Source organism: Bos grunniens, chromosome 20, assembly GCF_055505025.1.
Source record: "Bos grunniens cultivar Pamir isolate PY7600 chromosome 20, Bosgru_T2T1.0, whole genome shotgun sequence".
Lineage (NCBI taxonomy): Eukaryota > Metazoa > Chordata > Mammalia > Artiodactyla > Bovidae > Bos > Bos grunniens.
The window spans coordinates 15,864,219-15,888,857 of record NC_141184.1 but is presented as its reverse complement, the minus strand read 5'-3'; the positions used below and the strand labels follow the sequence as shown (position 1 = coordinate 15,888,857).

The following is a 24,639-nucleotide window of genomic DNA, read 5'->3' as shown; positions in this document are numbered from 1 at the left end:
AAACAAAACCTTGAGAAGTTTTATTGTGATGGGAAGCAGAGAAATGCAGCATTAGCTAGAGAGAATTTGGAACAAAGGAAAGTTGTTTTTTTTTTTTTTTTTTTAATGACAGCTATTGGAGCATGTGTATGTGTTGAAGGGAATGTACAAAGACTGATAATGTAGATGAATGAGGGGTTAATTATAGTTGCTAAGTCCTTGGGAGGGCAAGAGGTATTTGGATTTGGAGAATAAAAAGGGGATGAGCTGACATCTATAGAAAGAGGTTATTTTGCTTAAACATAGCAGGAAGAATGGTAAAGAACATGGGGTCACATTTCCCAATTTAAACTTACAAAAGTCTTTTCGCTTTCAAACTTAAGTTACAGGAAGGTGGAGATTCTTGTCCATTTCATTCACTGTCATAAGCCTAGGGTGTAGGACATTGTTTAGTACACATTATGCGTGTGCTCAGTCACTCGGTCTTGTCCCTGACTCTTTGGACTGTAGCTTGCCATGTTCCTCTGTCCATGGAAACTTTCCAGGCCAAGAATCCTTGAGTGGGTCACCATTTCCTCCTCCAGGGGATCTTCCTCACCCAGGGATCAAACCTGAGTCTCTTGCATCTCCTACATTGGCAGGCAGATTCTTTGCCACTGCGCCATCTGGCATTGTTGTTGTTCAGTTGCTAAGTCATGTCCAACTCTTTGCAACCCAATGGGCTGCAATATGCCAAGTTCCTCTGTCCTTCACTATCTCCTGGAGTTTTCTCAAATTCATGTCCATTGACTCAGTGATACTATCTATACTATACTATTTCATTCTTTAATACCCTCTTCTCCTTTGGCTTTCAGTCCTTCCCAGCATCAGGGTCTTTTCCAGTGAGTCAGCTCTGCGCATCAGGTGGCCAAAGTACTGGAGCTTCAGCTTCAGCATCAGTCCTTCCAATGAATATTTAGGACTGATTTCCTTTAAGATTGACTGGTTTGATCTCCTTTCTGTCCAAGAGACTCTCAAGAGTCTTCTCCAGCACCACAGTTTAAAAGCATCAATTCTTGGGCTCTCAGCCTTCTTTATGGTCCAACTCTCACATCCATACATGACTACTAGAAAAACCACAGCTTTGACTAGACGGGTATTTGTCAGCAAAGTGATGTCTCTGCTTTTTAATATGCTGTCTGGATTTGTCATTGCTTCCCTTTCAAGGAGCAGTTATCTTTTAATATCATAGCTTCAGTCACTGTTCACAGTGATTTTGGAGACCAAGGAAATAAAATTTGTCACTGCTTCTACTTTTTCCTCTTCTATTTGCCATGAAGCCACCTAGCATTAGGAGGTCAAAAAATACTAATTCAAGGAAAAGTACTACAGAACACTTGTTTTACCAAATCTGATTTTCCAAATGACCACAAGATGGCAGGCTTATACCGAGAAAACACTGTCGACTGGTTGGCTTGTTTCCATAATGTGACAAATGTTAAACCCAGGGAAGTGGTGGCTTTTTAATGAATATTTGAGTAAACTGGAAAACAGTTTCCAGTAGTGAGATGTGTATGAACTTGTCTTCACAAGTACTTACTTGTCAGACAAGACTTTATGTAACCATTAGAAAGGAAATAAAATGCAAAGATTAACTAGGTACCGAGGAGTTTAAGATACACTTCTGGTGATGGGAAACTATTTCCTCTTAAGATTATATCCCCTTGAAACAATAAAGCTTAACTGACCCAGCTATTCCTCACATTTGGCAAATTTAGAGTCACGTGGTAAATGTAAAACACTACAGAATCCCCAAAGGGAAACAGGATCTTCTTTGAGACCACCTAAGCTGTCTGAAATCTAGATTTTAGAATCTGAGTTTAATTTGTAGAAATAACATTAGATTGGTCCTTTTGTAAAGAAATCTCTTGGTGTTATTCCTCGTAGATAATACCTTAACGTTTTCTTTTTCTTATAATAATAACCTACAAAGGAAAATTATTTCTCTTTTTGAAAAAGTTGCATACAGGGTTTGATTCTCACATTTCTGCATTATGAAGCCCTCCACATTGTGTTTTTGTCTTGTTTTTCTGATTTTGTTTTGTTGATGGTAGGTTGTATTCCTCAAAATATTTGCTGCTGTCCCTGAAGAATGATTGGACTTCTCCACCCACAGGGAGCAGGCATGGACATGTGATTTGAGATGTGTTTCCATGAAATAGGACTTCCCAGGTGGCACAGTCATAAAGAATTCACCTGGCAGTGCAGGAAATGCAAGAGAGCAGGTTCAATCCCTGGGTCGGGAAGAGCCCCTGAAGCAGGAAATGGCCACCCATTCCAGTATTCTTGCCTGGAAATGCCATGGACAGAGGAGCCTGGAGGGCTACAGTCCATAGGGTTGCAAAGAGTCGGACGTGACTGACTCAGCAACTGAGCGCGCACACTCACACACACACACAGACACACACACACACACACATACATTCCATGAAATAGAATAAAACCTCCCTGACACGTGCAGGTCAGGAGTGACTATGTGACTAGCTTTGGCCATTCAATGGAGGGGTGAAATGACATGTCATTGAATAGAAATTTTGAAAACTCTCTCCTGGTTTACCAGCTCTCCTCTCTCATCACCTGAAACTACCAGTATCCACCACCCAGGAGCTGCCCTGCCTTGGGTCCCTAGTGAAACAGTCCCACGATGGACATGTCATGTGAATAAAAAATAAATGTGTGTTGTCATAATCCTTTGAGATCTATTTTTATCTGGGGTCTATATATTTTTTTTAACTGCAGCGTAACTTAATTGACTGATACAATATCTTATATGGTAGTTATAAAAATAAGTGAATAAATACCTAAAAAATGCTTAGCCTTGTGTGTGGTGGATATTAAGCAGTGAATAAATGTTAAGTTATTCATTAGTATCATTGATCATTTCCATTCATTCACTTTACCCACCAGAGTCATGATAAAAGCGCCCTTAGGTCTTATTTAAGTTGCATTAGAAGGTATTGGCATCGTTTCGAGATTTAAAATGAGATTTAGAGTCCAATAAAAAGACTTGGGCTTCCCTAGTGGCTCAGATGGTAAAGAAGCTGCCTGCAATGCAGGAGACCCAGGTTCCATCCCTGGGTGAGGAAGACCCCCTGGAGAAGGGAATGGCTAACCCACTTCAGTATTCTTGCCTGGGAGATCCCATGGACAGAGAAGCCTGGCATGCTATAGTCCATGGGGTCGCAAAGAGTCGGATATGACTTAAACACTTTTTACGTAGAGAATGATGGAAAGTATGAGCGATTAAGTGCTATCCATGGCTCCATGGAATGCACATACTCAAGAATATTTATTGAACAACTAGTGTTAATTTCCCTGGCGCTGCTACTCTGCCTTTACAGCCTGATAATCAGAAGGTACTCATTTCTTTTTTTTTTAATTAAAATATATTTTATTTGTTACCATTCATTCAACATTTTTTATCATTGTTGAGAATCTACTGCTATACTAGATAAATTCTGTGAATACAGAAATAATTTTTAAAAAACATATGGTTTCTACCCTCATGCCCTCTTAGGGTTCACAGTCTGGTGAAGGGGATGAACAGTAACTGAATATCTTAGTCAGCTCAAGCTGACTATAGACCAAATGGTAAAATAACAGACATTTATTTTCTCACAGGTCTAGAGGCTGGAAAGTCCAATATCAAGCCAGCAAATTCAGTATCTGGTGAGGACCATCTTCCTGGCTTGCAAATGGCTAATAAGGTACACATTTCTTTGACTGCTAGGTACATTCAATGAAAACAAATTACTCAACCTAAAATATTCTGATTTTAAAATTCCATTTCATTAAATAATTTTGTTCTCTTCCCTTCTGTTCTTGGCATCAAGGAAAGGAAGGGACATCTCCCCTACAGGCCCCAGGGCACAGTAACAAAGCAACATCTATTTGGTGCCAAATTAAAATTATTTTTACATCCCCTTGATGTTTCTGCAAGAATGCATTCTAATGTCCCAAAGAATACAAATTTACTTTCCCGTTGGTGACAACTTAGTGTTCTTAATACAGCTTTCAGTGTGTGCCTCTTAACAGCCAACTTGCTGAGTCATGTAGATTCTAACCTGCAGTTTCTGCTGATTCTTTCAACCCAGATCAAGCATCACAAATTCCACCCCATCACACAATTCACAACAATCTTTTTCAACTAGTCCTTTTAATGAAAAACAAAATGGTTTAAACTGTAATTCTTTCCCAGAAGGACTGGAAAGTCAGCTTACCCTATAGAGCTTTCAAAGATCCAGGACTTCAAGGTGGAAGATACCCAAAGGCAGGGAACACTGCAGGGTTTTGGTTGACAGTCTCTGCACAGAACAAATGTACCCCCAACTTCCCTCCCAAGTATTCAACTGAGGCAACCACCTCCAAGCTCCCTGCCCCCAGCCTTAACTGGACACTTGCTCTAGAGAAACTGACTCCAAGGTGGACAGACTTAAGAATGTGTCATACAGAGTGAAGTGAGTCATTAAGAGAAAAATAAATATTGTATATTAACACATGTATGTAAAATTTTTTTTTAAAAATGGTACAGATAAACCTATTTCCAAAGCAAGGAATAGAGAGGCAGACAGTGAGAATAGATGGATGAACCCAGAGTAAAAGAAGGGGAATGAGATGAGTTGGGAGATTTTGACTGACATATACACACTACCATATATAAAACAGATAGCTTTCAGGAAGCTGTTATATAACACAGGGAGCTCAGCTTGATGCTCTGTGATGACCTACATGGTGGGAATGGGGGTGGAGAGGTCCAAGAGGGAGGGAATAATTGTACACATATAACTGATTTACTTATTATACAGCAAAAACCAACACAACATTGTAAGTCAAAATGAAACAATCATGTCCAACTCTTTGCAACCCACCAGGCTCCTCTATAGCCCACAAGGCTCCTCTGTCCGTTAAATTCTCCAGGCAAAAATACTGGAGTGGGTAGCCATTCCCTTCTCCAGGGGTTCTTCCCGACCCAGGGACTGAACCCAGGTATCCTGCACTGCAGGCAGATTCTTTACTGTTTGAGTCATCAGGGAAACCCCACTATACCCCAGTTTAAAAAGAAAAGAAGCACCAGTCTAATGGTTAATGATGAGCACCAGAAAGAGGATGAGGCAGGCCTGAAAGCAGAGGAATTAACTAAGGGTCAGCCTAGTCATGGTAGAATACTCAGTCCACTTCCTCACAGCTTGATGCCAGAAACATTTCTCAGAACATGGTTCCTGCTGTATTTTCCTGTAACCAGAAAATAACATCCCCACCCACCCACCCAGTAGGAGACTGGAGGCTTCTCTGGAGAAATGGTTCACTAATGAGAAGATCAGTTGGCCCTCTAGCCAAAATTTTAGTTAGACATAATTGTGAAGCCTGCAGCTCTAACCACACAGAGAGCTTGCAAATTGTTTTCAAGTCTCTTAGTCTTAACTACAAAAGGCCAGCCAAAGATTTCCAGGTATTTAAGAAAATTTGTACATGAGTTAGAAGAGATGGTAGAAATGACTCCAGGGAATATAGAGACGATGCAGGAAACAGATGTCTGTGTGTATGTGTGTGTGTGTGCCATCAGAGCTATTAGAGAAGAGAGTTTGTTCATAAAATAACAAGTATCAAAGAGCAAGAGAGATTTCTTGAGAATTAAAAAAAATTTTAACTAAGATATAAATTTCAATAAGAAGGTTACAATATAATATGGAGCAAATTCTAGAAAGTAAAGCAAAAATATTAAGAAATAGAAAGACAGGTCTGGAACAAGAGGCCCAACATTTCTGAAATTTGAGAAAGAGAACTAAAAGGAAGAAATCGTCAGAGTGTTTATAGAAAGCTTTCCCCAGGCCTGAGGATCACAAGTCTTCAAATGAAAAAGGCACACTGAATGCCAAGTACAATGAATGAAGAGATCACAACAAAGCAGACTCTTGAAATTCTCCGAGGATAAAGAAAAGGTGCTAAAGCCATCCAGAGAGGAAAGACACCAATGGAATCAGGAATAAGAATGGAAACACCAGAAGGAAAAGCTAAAACATTTTAAATTCTAAAGGAAAATTGTTCTCAATCTAGGATTTTATATCCAGCCAATCCATCCACCAAAGTAAGAGTAGAATAGACGTTTTCAAACTTTAAGGATCCCAGCAGAATGAGGGCAATACCAAAGAGAAGTGGGACATGGAACCAAAAAAAGATGTTCAACATAGGAAAGAAAGGGAGGTCCCGGTGGAACAGCAGTGCTTCCAGTTCAGCCAACAACTGGCCCAGACTAGATCAGGTGAACAGAATCTGTGGGAGGAAGATTTCCTAGCAAAACCTGAACTGAAAGATTATATGTTGCATTTGAGCATTTGGAAAATAATACTGACAAACACATTAGTTTTATGAGAGCATTTGGAAATAAAATGAAAGATAGTTTCAGAGACAACAAAATGAAAGTTTAGGGAAAAAATAAGCCCATATACTCTATTTGGCTCAGTGATAAACCATATTATATAGTCATAATTATGTAAATACTGACTAATAATTTAACAGCAAAAGTTGTGATTTTATTAGGAAAATGTAAGCTGAAAAGGGGGGTGGGAATGATGGGAGGAAGAACACCCTATGTTTATATTCCTTAGCAGAAATTCAATAGATAGCCTATAAGTGACAATTTAGGAACTAGAGAAAGAAAAATAATACATGGAGGAATCTGCCAGGAGAACCAACTAAGAATTGAAAGGGAATTCCTATAAGGAATGTGAAAAGAAAGATGGAAAGGAAAGAGTAGAAAAATGGTATTTTTTATTGTAAGTCTTTTCTGATGTACTGATGACATTTTAAATTATGTACACATATTATCTTGATTGTTTTTAAGTTAAAATTAAAACTTATCGTCAAAGAGTTACAATTTAGTTGGGAAGATAAGCACAAGATATTAAACTAGATTACTAATTATAGAAGTTTCAATAACAATTAAAGACAGTAATAGAGAATAACTCAGTAAGTAGTTTGACTAATTTCCAAAAGACTATTTTGGAGTCAGAGAGAGGAACACTCATTGAAGACGTAAGGTTGTAAGGAAAGACTTTGTGAAGAGATGAGATTGGGCCTGAGTTTTCCTGGAAAAGTACAATTGTCTACTTGATCATGCAGAGGGTAGTTCAAGGACTTTAGAGGCCAAAATGAGGACTACTCAGAGAGGATACTGAGCAATCCATTTGTACCGAAGTCTAACTCTGTACCTCCAGTTTGGTCCCAGGTATATGACCATCTGAGAAAGAAAAGCCAGCAGAGACCAGGTTCTGGAGGGTCTAGTAAGTAGGGCTAAACAGTTTGGACTTTATCTGAAGAAAATGGTCCCCAAAGAGATGATTCAGTTAACCACTTTGCTGTACCACAGAAATTAACACGACATTGTAAATCAACTTATATATATATGTAATATATAAATATATAAATATTTATATATATATATTTATATTTTATATAAATATATATAATATATAAATATATATATATGTATATATATATTTAGCTCAGCTGGTAAAGAATCTTCCTGCAATGCAGGAGACACCAGTTCAATTCCTGGGTCAGGAAGATTCCCCTGGAAGAGGGATAGGCTACCACTCCAGTATTCTTGGGCTTCCCTGGTAGCTCAGCTGGTAAAGAATCTGGCTGCCATGCTATTGTTGTTTTTAATTTGTTGATATCAGTTTTGGTTTTGTCTGGTTCACTAGGTCACTCTCTTGTACTTTGTTTTCTTTGGACTGTTTTGGTTTTGTGTGTGTGTGTGTGTTCCTTTGCATTTGTTACTATTTACCTAATATTGCATTGACCAGTTATCTGGGATTCTTTTTTTTTTCTCCTAGTTCTTTTTGTTGTTGTTCTCACTTCATTCAGACTATTAAGAAAACAAAAATATTGTCCATTAAGACAATTAAGAAAATGGAAATAGGAACATACATATCAATAATTACTTTAAATATAGTAGGTTAAATGTTCCAACCAAAAGACACAGACTGGATGAATAGATACATAACAAGACCCATATATATATGCTGTCCATTATGGACCTACTTCAGACCTAGAGATGCATACAGATTGAAAGTAAAAGATGGAAAAAGATATTCCATGCAAATGGAAATCAAAAGAAAGCTGGAGTAGCAATTCTTATGTCAGAAAAAACAAACCTTAAAATGAAGAATATTACAAGAGATAAGGAAGGACACTACATGATGATCCAGGGCTCAATCCAAGAAGACATAACAATTGTAAATATTTATACATCCAACATTGGAATACCTCAGCAGATAAGGCAAACATTAACAGACAGAACGGGAAATCAACAGTAGCACAATAACAGTAGAGGACTTTAACACCCCACTTACACCAACGGACAAATCATCAAAACAGAAAGCAAGGAAACACAAACCTTAGATGACACATTATACCAGAGAGACCTAATTGATATCTTCAAGACATTCCATCCAAGTGCAGAAGAATAGACTTTATTCTCAAGTGCACAAAGAACATTTTCCAGGATAGATCACATCTTGGATCATAAATCAAGCCTTGGCGTATTTAAGAAAATTGGAATTCTGTCAATCATCTTTCTGACCACAATGCTGTGAGACTAGATACCAATTACAGGAATAAAAAAAGAAAAAGAAAAACTGTAACAAACACAAACACATGGAAGCTAAACAACATGCTTCTAAATAACCAATAGGTCACTGAAGACATCAAAAAGGAAATTTTTTTAAAACCTAGAAAAAAATGACAGTGAAAACACAATGACCCAAAACCTATGGGATGCAGCAAAAGCAGTTCTGAGAGGGAAGTTTATAGCAATACAAGCCTACCTCAAGAAAGAAGAAAAACATCAAATACACAACTTGACCTTACACCTAAAGCAACTAGAAAAAGAGGCACAAAAAACCCCAAAGTTAGCAGAAGGAAAGAAATCATAAAGATCATAGCAGAAGAAAATGAAGAAAATAATAGTAAAGACCAATAAAACTAAAAGTTAGTTCTTTGAGAAGATAAAAGTACCAAATCATTAGCCAGACTCATCAAGAAAAAAAGGGAGAAGATTCAAATCAGCAAAATTAGAAATGAAAAAAGAGAGGTTACGATAGACAATGTGGAAATGCAAAGGAACATAAGGAGACTATTAGGAGCAACTATATGCCGATGAAATGGACAACCTGGAAGAAATGGAAAAATTCTTAGAAAAGTTTAACCTTCCAAGACTGAACCAAGGAAAAAATAGAAATTTTGAGCAAACCAATCACAAGCACTGACATTGAAGCTATGATCAAAAATCTCCCCAAAAACAAAAGCCTTGGGTCAGATGGCTTCACATGTAAATTCTTTCAAATGTTTAGAGAAGAACTAATGCCTATCCTTCTCAAACTCTTTCAAAAAATTGCAGAGGAAGGAACACTCCCAACTCATTCTATGAAGCCAACCTCACCCTGAAAACCAAAGCCAGACATAGGCATCATAAAAAAAGAAAATTATAGACCAGTATCACTGATGAACATAGATGCAAAAATTCTCAACCAAATTCTAGCAAACAGGATCCAACAACACATTAAAAGGGTCATACACCATGATCAAGTTGGATTTATCCAAGGGATGCCCAAATTCTTCAGTACATACAACTGAATCAATTTGACACACCATATTAATAAATTAAAAGATGAAAATCATGGTAATCTCAATAGATGCAGAAAAAGTTTTTGACAAAGTTCAACACCCATTTATGATAAAACTCTCCAGAAAACCAGCTAGAAGGAAGCTACCATTAAGGTAATAAAGGCCATATATGATAAACCCACAGCAAACATTATTTTCAATGATGAAAACCTGAATTTCTTCTAACATCAGAACAAGACAAGGGTGCCCACTCTCGCCACTATTATTCAACATAGGTTTGGAAGTCCTAGCCACAGCAATCAGAGAAGAAAAAGAAATAAAAGGAATCCAGATTGGTAAAGAAGCAAAATTCTCACTGTTTGCAGGCGACATGATACTATATATAGAAAACCCTAAAAATACTATCAGCAAATTACTAAGAGCTAATCAGTAAATTCGGAGAAGGCAATGGCAACCCACTCCAGTACTCTTGCCTGGAAAATCCCATGGGCAGAGGAGCCTGGTAGGCTGCAGTCCATGGGGTTGCAAAGAGTCGGACACGACTGAGCAACTTCACTTTGACTTTTCACTTTCATGCATTGGAGAAGGAAATGGCAACCCACTCCAATACTCTTGCCTGGAGAATCCCAGGGATGGGGGAGCCTGGTGGGCTGCCATCTATGGGGTTGCACAGAGTCAGACACTACTGAAGTGACTTAGCAGCAGCAGCAGCAATCACAAAAGCAGTAAATTTAGCAAAGTTGCAGAATAAAAAATCAATACACAGAAATCACTTGCATTCCTTTACACTCACAATGAAAAATCAGAAAGAGAAATTAAGGAATCAATCCCATTTACCATTGCCACAAAAATAATAAAATACCTAGGAACAAACCTACCCAAGGAGATAAAAGAGCTATATACAGAAAACTATAAGACACTGATGAAAAAAATCAAAGACGACATAAACAGATGGAGAGACACACCATGTAATTGGATGGGAAGACTCAATATTGTGAAAATGACTATACTACCCAAAGCAATCTTAATGCAATCCCTATCAAATTACCAATGACATTTTCACAAAATTAGAACAAAAGTTTTGTAATTCATATGGAAACATAAAAGACCCAAAAGAGCCAAAGCAATCTTGAGAAAGAAGAATGGAGATGGGGTAATCAACCTTCCTGATTTCAGACTATACTACAAAGCTATAGTCATTGAGACAGTATGGTTCTGGCACAAAAACAGTAGTATAGACCAATGCAACAAGATAGAAAGCCCAGAGATAAAACTCATACACTTGTGGGCACCAGATCTTTGACAAAGGAGGCAAGACTATACAATGGAGAAAAGATAGTCTCTTCAATAAGCGGTGCTAAGAAAGTTGGACAGCTATGTGTAAAAGAATGAAATTAGAACACTTCCTAACACCATAAGTGAAAAGTGAAGTCACTCAGTCGTGTCCAACTCCTAGCGACCCCATGGACTGCAGCCCATCAGGCTCCTCTGTCCATGGGATTCTCCAGTCAAGAACACTGGAGTGGGTTGCCATTTCCTCCTCCAATGCATGAAAGTAAAAAGTCAAAGTGGAGTCACTCAGTCGTGTCCGACTCCTAGCAACTCCATGGACTGCAGCCCACCAGGCTCCTCCATCCATGGGATTTTCCAGGCAAGAGTAAACAAAGGTAAACTCAGAAAGGATTAAAGACCTAAATGTAAGACCAGAAATTATAAATCTCTTAGAGGAAAACATAGGCAAAACTCTTATTGACATAAATCACAGCAAGATCCTCTGTGAATTGCCTACTAGAGTAATGGAAATAAAAACAAAAATAAACAAATGGGACCTAATTAAACTTAAGAAACTTTTGCACAGCAAATGAAATCATAAACAAGATGAAAGGACAGCCCTTAGAATGGGTGAAGCAACAGACAAAGGATTAATCTCCAAAATGTACAAGCAGCTTATGCATCTCAAGAACAGAAAAACAAACAATCCAATCAAAAAATGGGCAGAAGACCAAAACAGACATTTCTCCGAAGAAGACATCCAGATGGCTAATAAACACAGGAAAAAATGCTCAGCATCACTTATTATTAGAGAATTTCAAAGCAAAACTACAGTGAGGTATCTCCTCACACTGGTCAGAATGGCCATCATCAAAAAATTTACAAACAATAAATGCTGGAGAGGATGTGGAGAAAGTGGAAGCCTCTTACACTGTTGGTGGGAATGTAAATTGATACAGCCAGTATGGAAGACAATATGGAGATTCCTTTAAAAACTAGGAATAAAACTACCATATGAATACTCAGCAATTCCACTATTAGGCAAATACCCTGAGAAAATCATAACTGAAAAAGACCCATGTACCTCAGTGTTCATTGCAGCACTGTTTACAATAGCCAGGACACGGAAGCAACCTAGACGTCTGTCAACAGATGAATGGATAAAGAAGTGTGGCACATATATACAATGGAATATTACTCAGCCATAAAATGTAATGCATTTCAGTCGTTCTAGTGAGGTGGATGAACCTAGAGCCAGTTATACAGAGTGAAGTAAATTAGAAAGAGAAAAAACACATGTCATATATTAACACATACATTTGGTATCTAGAAAAATGACAGGGCAGGAATAGAGACTCAGACATAGAGAACAGACAGACTTGTGGACACAGTGGGTATGGGAGGGGGGTGGTGGCTAGTAGGAAAGGTCAGTTCAGTTCAGTTCAGTCACTCAGTCATGTCTGACTCTTTGCGACCCCATGAACCACAGCTCTCCAGGCTTCCCTGTCCATCACCAACTCCCGGAGTTCACTCAAACTCATGTCTATTGAGTTGGTGATGCCATCCAACCATCTCATCCTCTGTCGTCCCCTTCTCCTCCTGCCCCCAATCCCTCCCAGCATCAGAGTCTTTTCCAATGAGTCAGTTGTGGCCAAAGTATTGGTAGGAAAGATAGAGTGGGACTGAAACAGAAACATTAGCATGTGTAAAACAGATAGCTAGTGGGAAGTTGCCGCATAGCACAGAGAGCTCAGCCTGGTGCTCTGTGACAGCCTAGAGGGATGGGATGGGGTGGGAGGTGGGAGGAAGGTTCAAGAGAGAGGGGACATGTGTGTACCTATGGCTGATTCATGTTGATGTATGTTAGAAACAAGCACAACATTACATAGCAATGGCTGCTGCTGCTGCTGCTGCTAAGTCGCTTTAGTCGTGTCTGACTCTGTGCGACCCCATAGACGGCAGCCCACCAGGCTCCCCCGTCCCTGGGATTCTCCAGGCAAGAGTACTGGAGTGGGTTGCCTTTGCCTTCTCTGCATTGCAATTACCCTCCAATAAAAAATTAATTAATTAAAAAAGAAAATTATGAGTAATAGTATGTAGTGAATTAACTCCCAAAATGCACAGAATAGGAGAATCCATAAATTATGTAAATATTTGGTGTCAACTGGACATTGCGACACTGTGGCCCATTTGGAGGAATACATGTGAAAAGGGAACTAAATTTGAAAAGAAAACCTAACAATTAAATATTTGTAAAATAAGGGCTAGATAAGAGAAAGCTTAGACTCTAAAATAGCTGATCCAAGCCTAGTGGGAGAAGGCTCTCAAGAAAGTTCTCTATTGTTGTGTTTTCCTGGGCTCACAGGGCTCCTAGTAAGTAGAGAGTGTGCCCCAGGGGGTGGGGTTAAGTGTAAGGTAGAGTGGCAGGAGAGCCCAGCGCAGCCATCCGCCATCCCCAGGAGATCTGCGTTCAAGGCTCCATCACTGGGCACTGGTGCGTACAGGGGAATGCCAGCCCCTTCCAGAGCATCTTACTGAATCTGTGCTTGTCATTTGCCTCTTCTGGGTGAATTAGTGACCTTTTAATATGGGGAAATTCTACTGCATGATTTTAGACCCACTCTGGCTGTAAATTGCTGATTCTAAGAGTCTGAGGCTTTCCTTTTTAAGCGTGAGCACTACGGAGGTTAGCATTGCCGTGTACAAGAGTGCTTGGGCTCTGAGCGTGAGCACAGCCCATCTGTCCGGGATACTCCACTCGCAGTTCTGCACTAACCTGAGAGGATTAGCTAGGCGGTGTCTTTGGGTCCTGCGGTCCCCAGGGTTCTCAGTGACCTGACTTTCTCATGTACCCTCCACAGCAAGCAGAGCCCAGCAGGGACAAATTCTGTAACCCCTGGGGGGCAGATTCTCTTTTTCATGGTTCATCTCTCCTGATACAACAGTGGGCCCTGCGTCTCAGTTCCAAAGAAACCACACAGTGGAGATGCACTCCAAATTACCAGGGAGAGTCAAAGTTCAGGATCAGAGTTCCCCCAAGTCAGTCCACAGACAGCTGCCAATTCAGAACAAACTTTTCCTTGTTGCATGGTGAAATGAAAGACAAGGAAGGACAACAACACATACATATTTTATATATATATATATGTATATAAAACACAACTTCCTCTGGATGAAATGTCCATCTATAATTACGTCTCATCTTTTGTGTTAAATTGTTCTCTCTTTTATGAACTAATGTGGATAGTAGTTGTGTAATTACTACTTTTAATGCCATTTATTGGAGAAAACATTTTTTAATTAGCAATCATTCTTTAATTCCCCATTTAGAACTTTCTTTCCTTTTTGGCTCGTTTGCAAAATCTCAAGTGTGGGGATCTATGCGATAGCTTCAGAGAGGACTTGAGAACCCCCCACTCACACCCCAATCTGTTTCCCATAATAGATAAAACTTACTTGAATCCCTAGACTTTGCACCGCACAGTCTTCTAGAAGCTACAGAGCCAGGAAGTGAGGCCAGGGCCTTCACCTCCACCCTAATTGTGGGCCAGAAGGAGCCGGAGCCTGCAGAGCAGCTGGAGATCCCAGAAGTTGCTGATTAAAATGGGGATAAAGTTCAGGGCAGAGCATCTTTATGCAAAGCAGTAAGAAAGTGGTCTTTATCTGGGGAGCCGCTGTTTCCTCCCCATGTACTTGTCACAAGCCCTCAGGCTAAAAATAGAGGTCAGACTCTAGCCACAGAAATTCATATCCTCATCCTGTTAAAAATTTAAAAAAAAAAACAACTTTGAAAAAAAATTGTTTAGTCATGTAAATCTCAGTTTTAAAGCTTCACTATACCGTATTTCCAGAGTTTTTGTTTTCTAGACACATACATCATGTTACCAAGCACAGTTCTAAAGTCCTCATGGTCATTTCCTTCTGTGCCTGTTTAATTATATCTCCCTTCCTTCTCCCTTTTTTCCTGAAATTAGCAGGGGACGTGCAGAGAATCTCATGTGAACAATCAGAGGATTATACATATACATAATTTGGTCATATATGGAAGTGAACTTTTGTTGGGAAAAAAAAAAGAAAAAAATACAGACCTACTTTAGAAAATAATGTTTGCTAAAATGCATTCTATTTCTGGCAAGTAATCAACCATGAGAACCTTGTTAGAAAATATCCACTAGGGGGCACTGCAGTCAAAGCAGACAGGAGTGAACAGCCAACGGTTTCATCAACTTGGGTAAACTGGAGTCATTTCATTAATACTGTCAAAAGCATATTGTTTTTGCAAAAATGAGCGGCCACCGTGTTCGAATTTTGTTGAAGGAAAAATAATCCGTTTTCTGGCAGCAGAAGCTAGAAAGTAGCTGACTCCAGTCATCCAGAATTGACCCTGTACTCAGATTAATATACATGAACCTGCATGAGAATGTGAACCAAGACTGTCAGGCTGGAGGTGACAGCGAGTCTTGGAACTGTCCCTGGTGGCTCAGTGGTAAAGAAGCTGACTGCAGTGCAGGAGATGCGGGTTCGATCCCTGGGTTGAGAAGGTTCCCTGGAAATGACAACCCACTCCAGTATTCTTGCCTGGAGAATCCCATGGACAGAGGAGCCTGGCGGACTGCAGTCCATGGGGTTGCGAAGAGCTGGACACGACTGAGCGACTGAGGCATGCATGCACTCTGCTGGAAATGTCCTCCCCTGTCTTTCCTCCTCTCCTCCCACTCCATCACCCCTGGTGATAATCATACACAAGAAAATGCAGGAGACCAGAGAAGCTTTAAAATAAGATTTAGCAGTAGAAGGCATTTAATTTTGTAACGCATCTGACATCACCAGCTGCTTCCAGCTGAGCGATGGCATCCTCTCGGGGGAGAGGGGCATGGTCTCTTTGCTGCAGAAGGTCAAGAGAACTCCTCTGTGGCTGTGGCAAATAGAGCTGAGGAAAATGAAGCGGAGTGCAAGAGGCCAAGAATGCATGTTCTGACCCTTTTTTAAAAAAATACATTTGACCTTTTTATTTAACTAACCCCATTTTTTTAAATGGGAGTATAATTGCTTTACAATGTTGTGTTAGTTTCTGCTGAACACAAAGTGAATCAGCTGTATGTATACATAGGTCCCCTCTTCCAACTAACTCTCATTTTAAAGTGTTTGATTTATCTGTTAAACTAAAAATAAATGTCTTGGACAGAGAGCAGAAGGACAACTGAGGCAGGGCCAGGGGTGGCTAGTTGAGGGCACTATGGTACCCAGGGAAAAGTTGCATAAAGGCACGCACAGCACAATTCACATCTCTGCAACTCAGTCCCTGGGCTCCCTGCCTGCCCTGGAAGGTGCCCCCAAGATGCCTCACCCACACAGAGAGTTGCCTTCATCACCCAGGCAAAGTGAAGATTTAGTTTTAAGTTGGTCAGTATTGTAGGTTGAAGTGTGTCCTCTCCTCAAAATACGTTGAAGTCTTAGCCATCCCCAACACATGTGAATGTGACTTTATTTGGGAATTAGTTCTTTGCAAATTAGGATGAGGTCGTTAGGGTGGACTGTAATCCAGTATGACTGTTGTCCTTATAAGAGAAGGCGGTTTTGATGCTGAGAGTCACCGAGAGAGAAGGCCTTGTGATGAAAGAGACAGAACTGGTCATCCAACACTCACAGAGAATAAACTTAAGGTTGCTGGTGAGGAAAGGCTGGGGGAAACAGATAGACTGGCAATTTGGGATGGACACGTGCACACCACTGTGTCTGAAATGGATAGCCAACAAGGACGTCCTGTATAGCACAGTGAACTCTGCTCAGCGTTATATGGCAGCCTGGATGGGAGGGGAGTTTGGGGGAGAATGGATACATGTATACATATGGATGAGTCCCTTTGCTATTCACCTGAAACTCTCATAACATTGTTAGTTGGAAGGCAATGGCAACCCACTCCAGTACTCTTGCCTGGAAAATCCCATGGACAGAGGAGCCTGGTAGGCTGCAGTCCATGGGGTTGCTAAGAGTCAGACACAACTGAGCGACTTCATTTTCACTTTTCACTTTCATGCATTGGAGAAGGAAATGGCAACCCACTCCAGTGTTCTTGCCTGGAGAATCCCAGGGATGGGGGAGCCTGGTGGGCTGCCTTCTATGGGGTCGCACAGAGTCGGACACAACTGAAGCGACTTAGCAGCAGCAGCAGCATACTCCAATTGTTCAGTCACTCAGTCATGTCCAACTCTTTGAGACACCATGGACTGCAGCACGCCAGGCTTCCCTGTCTTTCACCATCTTCCAGAGCTTGCTCAAGCTCATGTCCATTGAGTCAGTGATGCCATCCAACCATCTGGTCCTCTGTCATCCCCTTCTCATCCTGCTTCCAATACTCCAATATAAAATACAATTAAAAAAAAAAATTAAGGTCGTCCGTCTGCAAGTGAGGAACACCAAGAATTGCAGACAATGGCTAGGAGACAAGGAAGGACCAGATTCTCCATCAGAGCCCATTGAAGAAACCATCCCCACCCAGACTTCCAGCATCCACCATTGTGAGAAAGTTAATTTTTGTTTTTTCAAGCCACCTAGTTTGCTACTGCATCCCTAGGAAGCTAATTATTTCTGTGAACTCAAAAACAGTGGGATGGAATTCTGGAAATGGCAATGAAAAGAGACTTAACTGAGCATAAGGTTTTAAAGAATTTTTTTCTATCACTTCCTTTTTTCCTTTCTACCCAGTGCCAATACTCCACTTTCTTATTAAACATAAGATATTGTTTTTAGTTTTCTTTAAACGCACAGCTCAATGCTTTCTAGAGATGTCTGCACTTTTTTCCTGCTGCATTTTATAGTTCTCCTCAAATACCTAAAAACTTCACAAACCAGATGGCATTTTTAAAGCACTTAGCTCCCTGGAGTTACTCAAAGTATGACATGAATATTCCCTTATTCTTCATGACATCTTAAAGGAGATTTTTCTTTTTTTTAATCAACAGTTATTTTAAACCTCAGGAAATGTAGAGGCAAGTTAAGCATCTTGTCCTAAATCATATGGCCTTCCATTGGATGAACCGAGTTTGAGAGGCAGACCTCCCAGCTCTTTGTATACAGTAGTTCCCACTTATCCAAGGTTTCACTTTGCATGGTTTCAGTTAACCAAGGTCAACCGCAGTCCAAAAATGTTATAAGGAAAATTCCAGAAATGAACAATTCATAAATTTTAAATTGCTCACTACTCTAGGTTGCATAATGAAACCTCATGCTGTCCCTCTGCGTCCCACCAGGGATGTGAATCATCTTTCTGTCCAGAATATCTGCCCGCTAGTATAGGGGAAAACATAATATACAGGATTTGTCATTATCTGTGGTCTCAAGCATCCACTGGGAGTCTTGGAATGATCCCTGTGGATAAGTGTGTGTGGGGGGGGGGGTGCTTCTCCGGTCTCTTTTAAATATTGTACAGTTCTATTTTAATCTTAATTATCTACATATAAGAGAAGAGTGAAGACATCCTTCAGAATCATGGTCAATCAGGAGTTACCTTTGGGATATCTTTCCTGTGTTTTGTATAGAAATGTGTCTGTTGCTCTGGGAATTCATAAAACCTCAAGCTGCATGGATGAAAGTCCTTTGTCATGTTCTTATCTCCCAGTATCTGCAAGAGTTTCTTCTCTCTTCCTCCCCATTCCATCCTGAGAAAGGGCCATGCCACCTCTCAGAATACGGGAAAGGTCAAACACAAGCCAGGTTAAACCTTCTCCCCATCTTTCCTGCCTCCCCACATCCCTGGCACAGGAGGGTCATTAGCTTGCTGGCTCTGTGTGCCAAGATCATTCCAAATGCCTTAGGAAGCCCTCCATTCAATTCCCTCTGCTGTCCCCGTTCCTCCTCCCCAAAAGCCATCTTCCAAGTCTGGCTCACACTCAAACAGAATTCCTTATCCTTGTTGTGACTCAGCAGGGTTAAGACAGACTGGAATTTCCAAAAGTCCCAGTTTAAGAGAAATGGAAGAAAGTCAAGGAAGCACAGAAGCACAGCTGGGTTTGTCCCAGGACTCCAAGGTCTTTGTCTGAGATCAGACACTGAATTCAGGTGACGAAGGTTACCTCCTGGTGTCCTACCTACTGGGCCATTCCCGTGTGAGAGTGCCACCCTGCTTCTCTGCCGAGAGTGTCCTAGATGATCACCCCCTGGGATCAGGGCCACTCCTGACTCAGGGCCCAATCTCCAGATGAGAGGTAGAGGGTAAGAGTCTTCCCACAGGGAGTAGTTTAGTCCCGTGTTCATCCTTAAGTGGAAGAATTATGAAAATACAACCTTAGAACAAGCCTGACGTTTATGTGAGATAATTACCTATACAGCACAGCCTGTGTAGGTTTAAGGAAAGTCAGTCATCTGACCAAGGCTGAAGGGTTCCACCTGGTGATACAAAAAGACAAGGACAGGACTTCCCCAGCAGTCCAGTGGTTAAGACTCTGGGCTCCCAATGCTGGGGGCATGGGTTCGATTCCTGGTCAGGGAGCTAGGATCCTGCAGGACACATGGGGAAATAAAAATTAAAAAATAGACAAAAGAAAGAGGCAAGGATATGAAGGATAAGAAGACAGTGACCCTGGCAGTGAAGTGTAGACCAGGACATTGTCATAAAGAAGTGGGATGGGGGCGCGGCAGAGATGCCCCGATTCAAAGAAGGCAGGGCTCACTGGTGGGGAACAGCTTGGGTCATTCCAAAGAACACTAAAGTTTCCCCAGCTGGTGGGATTTGGAAGGAAAACAAGCAGCCCAGTGTGATCATAGTTAACAATTCTCGAGTTATGCCGGAACCGTGCCAATCGCCTTATATGGATCTTCTCACTGCATCCTTGCAACTACTACATTCTATAACAGCTACTGTTATCTATCTGCATTTTCCAGAAGAGTTAACAACCTTAAAAACATTCAGGTACTTGGCCAAAGTCACACAAACAAATGTATACAAAGCAGACATTAGAATCCAGGTCATCAGATGTTGCAGCTGGGGTCTTGACAGTATATAGGTACACACACACACATACACAGAGACACATCTTAATTGAATTGGAGAAGTGGGAGGGAGCAATCACCAGGACATCCCAGAGGGAGACAAAAAGGAGGAAAGAGAGGAATTACACAATGTCAAGGAGTCAACAGACGGGGGATTATTTTCCAAAAGGAAGAAGAATGATGGATTGCAAGTGATTGGGGTGGGGGGACGGGTTGGGGAGGAGAGGACTGACATAAGCCTAAATCCCCAACCCGGCTGATGGAAAATAGAAAAGTAGAAAGCAAGCCAGATTTCAGTTAAGGTTTGCATCCTTGGAAAACTCTGAGGATGCAAAAGGGATTATCCACCTAGTAGCCAGGACCCAGACAGCCCAATGGGACCAGCTGGCATGGGAGCAGAAGAGGAGTCAGAAGCCCGTGGATGGGAAAGACCCACAGAGCGGCAGGGAGCCAAGAAGACAGGTTACCGGGGGCCGGCACGTGGGTGATCCCTGGAGATGGCAGAGTGGCAGGCAGGATGGGACTCGCGAGCCTCCAGAAGCCCCGCAGGCATCCAGTCCCGTTGTTTCCAGTCCTCTGAGCCTCCAGGGCACTGGAGTGCTCGATCAGCTGGGCGCCACCCCAGGTGGAAGGGGCGTCTCTAGGGCCACAGGTGCCTTGGAGGAGGAAGGAATTCTGCCCCACCAGCTGATGGCTGGGAGCTGCCAGTCCTGCAGGAGGAGAATTAGCTGCTCTAGGAAGCTTACCCTGGCGTGACAGAGGGAAGGTACAGTAATCTGCCTAACGTACATTCCTTTTTCCACTGGAAAATCTGAAACAGAGAACAATTTGCCTTAAAGCATGACTGTCCCTTCTGGACATGACAAAGCATGACAGTCCTTCCAGACTGCTTGTCTGGAAGGGGTGGGACACACAGTGATGCCAAAGAGCCAGACCTGTAGTATTTATGATAATTAAGACCCTAGAACCAAAGCTCTCTCTTTTGACTCCCAGGTAAATTCCAGTACGTAGCAGCCACATAACTAGTCTCAGGATCACTGGTGTTGGTCTATTTTTCTAACCCTCAGGTCCTGTTGCTATTTGGAAACCATTTCAATCATCTGCTAACGATATGTCATATTCTTTCTCAACCATCTTGTACTCTTGCCCTCTCTTACTCCTCCCAGGCTGAGCTGTGTTGAAATAGTTTTTGAGTGTGTTTAAAGTTCCAGGAAATATTTTTAAGGTTTCCTTAAAAGATGAGTTGGAACTAAATGGAAGTCATGCTTCTGTTTAGCTCTTCTCGAATGTTCTGAGAACAGCCCCAAACTAGGGCCATGATTGTTTTTTTTCTTGGCAGTGTTTTCTCTCTCCTTTTCCTTGTTTTAGTAAGGAAAGTTCCAAACTGGCACCACAGCCTGGAGGGAACAATGATGACGCCCTAAGTATTCATCACTCAGCCCCAACAATCATCAGTTCATTTTGGCCACTAGATTCAATAGACAGTATTCCTTTGCAAATGCAGTGAAATGTTGCACACAATTTGGAGTATGATCCCCATTCCCTCCATATTTCCAAGGGGGCATTGAAATAGCGCTCAGCACAAATGACAAACAACATGTTTTTGCAAACTTCTTAGATTCTGAGTTTCAAATAGATTTTAGGGAAATCATTAGGGGATGGGAACTAGGGGCCTCCTTACAAAGGCATGTATCTCATTGTCACTTGCTATTCTGAATGTGACTCTAAAACAAAAATGATCCTTTATGCCAGGCTCACATTTTACTTTTTGGGGATTTTAACCACATGAAACAAATTCCAGTAAGAAGCTTTAAAAATTTCCCAGCTAAAGAAATGCTGGTGGTGGCAGGATAGGGGCGGGTACAAATAACTTTGAATTTCTGTAAACTCCAGCCAAGTCATGCAAGTTTACATTGCAGACTGTTGAAAAGGGTCCATGGGAGATCCCTTGGAGGTGAGTCAATGGAAGCTACTCTGGAGGGAGCAGACTTCTTGAATAAGGAGGAGAGATCGATCTGTTTGCTGAAAGTTTCTCAAAAGTAGCTTGTCACTTCCTTCCTTCTTTCTCTCTTTCTTCATGTCTTTTTAAAGAGCCTGGTCTTATTAAGAAAATGAGACTTTACCTCATCAGTATTAGCAGTCACACAATCACTTTTCTGTCTTCTGTTAACAGGTGAAAGTGAAAAGAAAAACTATGAGCAGGAGCTTCCAATTCTTGCTCAAGATCTAGCTATATTTCCAGAGTCACTGGAAACTTTCCGTTGTGGGATTTGGTGAACTCAAATGATAGCCTCCAAATCCTGACCATGTCTATGTAACAGTAAACAATAGGTTTGGCGTGAAATAGATCAGGGCTGAAATCTTGGCATCTGCACTTCCACGTGTATTCTTCCTTGGAACAAAATGTTTAAGACTTATCTCTAAAATGAATGCTGTCCCATGGAGGAGGCTAGATAGCTTACACACACACACACACACACACACAACACACACACACACACACTCCATACACAAATAGAAATAAGGACACCCATTATCTTGGGCCAAGACTGCCCTAGAAGGCTCCTTGCTAGGACCCTGAAATGGAAGCGTTTCTTCAAGGACCCCAAAGGTGGCTGCATTCACTTAGGACAACTTTTCACATTCCTGACCATCTGCAGAGATGCAAAAGAAAAGACCATACTCCAGAGAGTTAGTGGCCTGGGTTTTATCTGTGCTCCTTCAGGGATTTAAATTGCAGGATTTAACATTCAGCTAATTTCTTTAGCTCTGGTGATCTAAAGGTCTAAACGCAGATCTAAATTCACAGTGGGCTATGAACACAGACCAGGGCTTAGCATCTGCTGGCGACAAGTCTTAGCTCCATCCATACAAGCTGTGTGTCTGTGAGAATGTCACTTGACTTCTTCCACAAACTAGAGAGAGGAATGCCTAGGTCACAGGTTCTTGTGCATTCTTTAAACATATAGAAAGTGCCTGACCTATGGAATATGCCATAATGCTTATACTCTCCTTCCTAAAATGCTTTTATTTCAAACATCACAGAGTCTGAGAAGGTTGCCTGTCTGGAACACAAGAAGATAACTTAGTCTAAAATATTTCCCCACACTAACTTTTTACTCATAGTAGAATGAAAATCATGGGCTTCCCAGGTGGTACTAGTGGTAAAGAACCCACCTGCCAATGCAGGAGACACAAGAGATGTGGGTTCAATCCCTGGGTCATGGAAGATCCTCTGGAGTAGGAAGTGGCAACCCAATCCAGTAGTCTTGCCCAGAGAATCCCATGGGCAGAGAAGCCTGGGGAAGTTCATGGAGTCACAAATAGTCGGACACAACTGAAGTGACTTGACACACACACACATGCCCAGAATGAAAATTATACAAATTTGGGTCAGTACTACTGAAAAATACACACGAGATCAAAGTATCGCATAGTTCATGTTTTATGGGAGATATTTTTACATTTTTTCCCCTTTGTTTCAGTTCACTCAGAAATTAAAAAAAAAAATGATATATGCTAAACCAAGCTGGAAAAGTGAAGTCTTTACAAAGTTTATATTACTAATTAAATTAAGATTTCTAGCAGATCAAGGCCAAATGACTGGGTTCAGCCAAATATTTCCTTTGATCTTGAGGTTTTTTTTTTTTTTTTTTTACTTCAAAGAGTAACCAGTGGGATCACACAGGCTGCCAGGGGCTCCTCCAATCTCTACAACAAGGGGCTCATGGTGAAAGAGGAACTTGTGAGGATCCAGGGCTTGTGTTTGTCACCTACCCACATCCCATGAGAAAGTCACTTACTTATCTTGTAGATTTGAAATAATGTTGGGTCTTTGGATACATCAAATACTCAAATCAGATTAAAAACTAAAACCCCAGCAGAGTGACTTCCCCAGTGGTCCAGTGATAAAGAGTTCATCTTGCAATGCTGGAGACTGGGTTCGATCCCCAGCCAGGGAACTAAGAGCTCACATGCCCACAGAGTAAATAAGCACGCGTGCTCCAGAGCCCGGGCACCTCATTGAAAGACCCCCTGTGACACAACGTAGATCTGACCACAACTCAGACCTGATGCAGCCAAATAAATAATAATAAAACCCCAGCAGGGTCCTACAGCAGTTGGACCAGTTTGTTTTTTTTTTTCCTCCCAGAGTTTGTTCACCATCGTCTCTCTGCTTTAACAGTACATGCTCATGACTCTTTGCTGACTGAGCAAGGGACGCATAGCGTGGTGAAGGATGGACCCAGGACTGTCTGCCCCTCAGGCTTGCTCTTCCCTCGTCTGGGACCATCGCAGGTATCCAGCCATTGCAGCCCTGATTCTGCTTAATCCTGTCCTGCGCCATGTGCTCAGTCACTTCAGTCGTGTCTGACTCTTTGTGATCCCATGGACTGTAGCCCATCAGGCTCCTCAGACCATGGGATTCTCCAGGCAGGAAGTCTAGAATGGATTGCCATGCCCTCCTCCAGGGGATCTTGGGCTCAAACCTGCATTTCGTATGTCTCCTGCATTGGCAGGCACATTCTTTACCACTAGCACCACCTGGGAAACCCACTTAATCCTGGGATATAGTTAAAAAAAAAAAAAGAAATACCAGAAATACCAGGGTTGGAGAGGCAGGGATAAGGGCAATGGAGGAGATAGGGGCCCCCAGCCACAGGCAAAGGAAGGGTGAGTTTGGGGACAGAAGGGGACATCCCGTGACACCTGCCTTGACCCAGCTCAATGTGT

The 24,639-nt window shown here is 41.5% G+C and overlaps 1 long non-coding RNA gene across 2 annotated transcripts in view; it reads left to right on the top strand.

Moving 5' to 3' along the window:
* The window catches only part of LOC147350131 (uncharacterized), a 104,520-nt gene that overhangs the window by 12,949 nt on the left and 66,932 nt on the right, over positions 1 to 24,639 (top strand). Inside the window, exon 2 of one of the 2 annotated variants that reach the window (XR_015149178.1) lies at positions 3,640 to 3,725. The exons of the other annotated variant lie outside the window; for it this stretch is intronic. This is a non-coding gene — a long non-coding RNA (uncharacterized LOC147350131). The remainder of the gene's footprint in view (positions 1 to 3,639; positions 3,726 to 24,639) is intronic. 2 annotated transcript variants of the gene reach the window in all.